At 55.4% G+C, this 2,500-nt stretch overlaps 1 pseudogene; it reads right to left on the bottom strand.

Moving 5' to 3' along the window:
* The window catches only part of LOC126334059 (large subunit ribosomal RNA), a 6,706-nt pseudogene that overhangs the window by 2,904 nt on the left and 1,302 nt on the right, over positions 1-2,500 (bottom strand).

Below are 2,500 nucleotides of genomic sequence, written 5' to 3'. Positions count from 1 at the left end.
CGAGCTTGTTCTGTCTCGTCCACCTGCTGACTTCGCCTAAGGCTGTTTTTGCTCTTTCTTCTATTTGTTTCCTACTTCGTCCCTTTATTATGACTGCCAGGTCGTCTGCGTAGGCCACCTTTGCCCACTGCTCACCCTCCCTCTCGACAACCATCTCATCAAAGACGAGGTTCCAGAGGAATGGACCACAAATGGAGCCTTGTGGACAACCCTTAGTGACCCATTTCTCCACGACACCAGCCTTGCTGCTCACCATCACCTTTCGGTTCCGGAAATAATCTCCCATCAGGTCGTACAAGTTTTGTGGGCATTGCATTTGTCTTAGGCGCCTCATAACGCTGGGCCACCATAGGTTATCAAAGGCGCCTGCTATATCTACAAACACTACAACAACGTACCTCTCCTCACATTGTACGTGGCTTAGTACTTGCCTAATGGCCATCTCTGTTGATGCGCCTTTCCTGAAGCCAAACTGATTTGGGGCCTTCAGGTCCGATTCCTCATATCGTTTCTCGAGACGATTTACAATTAGCCGTTCTAGGACTTTCCCTAGGATGGGGAGAAGGCATATTGGGCGGTAGGATTTTGGTTCATCCCTTGGTTTGTCCTCCGATTTCAGAAGTATGCACAATCTTCCTTTTTTCCATGTTTCTGGGACTCTCGTTTCCTGCAGACAGGTGTTATATATCTCTGAGAGGAGGTGAGGGCTGGTATGCCATACCCTTTTGATTACTGCATCATCGATGCCATCAGGACCTGTTGCTCTTCCTGCTTTGCAGGCCTTAATAGCAGCGCCTATTTCCTCAGTTGTGAAGTCTGGATCTAGCTCCACATTGTTGTAACTCTCGTTAGGGACAGCGGGAATCTCGTTAATCCATTCATGCGCGTCACTAATTAGATGACGAGGCATTTGGCTACCTTAAGAGAGTCATAGTTACTCCCGCCGTTTACCCGCGCTTGCTTGAATTTCTTCACGTTGACATTCAGAGCACTGGGCAGAAATCACATTGCGTCAACACCCGCTAGGGCCATCGCAATGCTTTGTTTTAATTAGACAGTCGGATTCCCCCAGTCCGTGCCAGTTCTGAGTTGATCGTTGAATGGCGGCCGAAGAGAATCCGCGCACCCGCGCGCCCCCGGAGGAGCACGCTAAGGCGGACGCGGCCTCGCAGCAAGGAAGATCCGTGGGAGGCCAAGGCACGGGACCGAGCTCGGATCCTGCACGCAGGTTGAAGCACCGGGGCGCGAACGCCGCGCAGGCGCGCGCATCCTGCACCGCCGGCCAGCACGAGGCCAACCAACGGCGAGAGCAGACCACGCCCGCGCTAAACGCCCGCACTTACCGGCACCCCTACGGCACTCACCTCGCCCAGGCCCGGCACGTTAGCGCTGACCCACTTCCCGACCAAGCCCGACACGCCCCGATCCTCAGAGCCAATCCTTATCCCGAAGTTACGGATCCAATTTGCCGACTTCCCTTACCTACATTATTCTATCGACTAGAGGCTCTTCACCTTGGAGACCTGCTGCGGATATGGGTACGAACCGGCGCGACACCTCCACGTGGCCCTCTCCCGGATTTTCAAGGTCCGAGGGGAAGATCGGGACACCGCCGCAACTGCGGTGCTCTTCGCGTTCCAAACCCTATCTCCCTGCTAGAGGATTCCAGGGAACTCGAACGCTCATGCAGAAAAGAAAACTCTTCCCCGATCTCCCGACGGCGTCTCCGGGTCCTTTTGGGTTACCCCGACGAGCATCTCTAAAAGAGGGGCCCGACTTGTATCGGTTCCGCTGCCGGGTTCCGGAATAGGAACCGGATTCCCTTTCGCCCAACGGGGGCCAGCACAAAGTGCATCATGCTATGACGGCCCCCATCAACATCGGATTTCTCCTAGGGCTTAGGATCGACTGACTCGTGTGCAACGGCTGTTCACACGAAACCCTTCTCCGCGTCAGCCCTCCAGGGCCTCGCTGGAGTATTTGCTACTACCACCAAGATCTGCACCGACGGCGGCTCCAGGCAGGCTCACGCCCAGACCCTTCTGCGCCCACCGCCGCGACCCTCCTACTCGTCAGGGCTTCGCGGCCGGCCGCGAGGACCGGCCATGACTGCCAGACTGACGGCCGAGTATAGGCACGACGCTTCAGCGCCATCCATTTTCAGGGCTAGTTGCTTCGGCAGGTGAGTTGTTACACACTCCTTAGCGGATTCCGACTTCCATGGCCACCGTCCTGCTGTCTTAAGCAACCAACGCCTTTCATGGTTTCCCATGAGCGTCGATTCGGGCGCCTTAACTCGGCGTTTGGTTCATCCCACAGCGCCAGTTCTGCTTACCAAAAGTGGCCCACTTGGCACTCCGATCCGAGTCGTTTGCTCGCGGCTTCAGCATATCAAGCAAGCCGGAGATCTCACCCATTTAAAGTTTGAGAATAGGTTGAGGTCGTTTCGGCCCCAAGGCCTCTAATCATTCGCTTTACCGGATGAGACTCGTACGAGCAC

This window comes from Schistocerca gregaria, unplaced genomic scaffold (genome assembly GCF_023897955.1).
Source record: "Schistocerca gregaria isolate iqSchGreg1 unplaced genomic scaffold, iqSchGreg1.2 ptg001693l, whole genome shotgun sequence".
Classification (NCBI taxonomy): Eukaryota; Metazoa; Arthropoda; class Insecta; order Orthoptera; family Acrididae; genus Schistocerca; species Schistocerca gregaria.
This window is presented reverse-complemented; position numbering and strand designations above follow the sequence as displayed.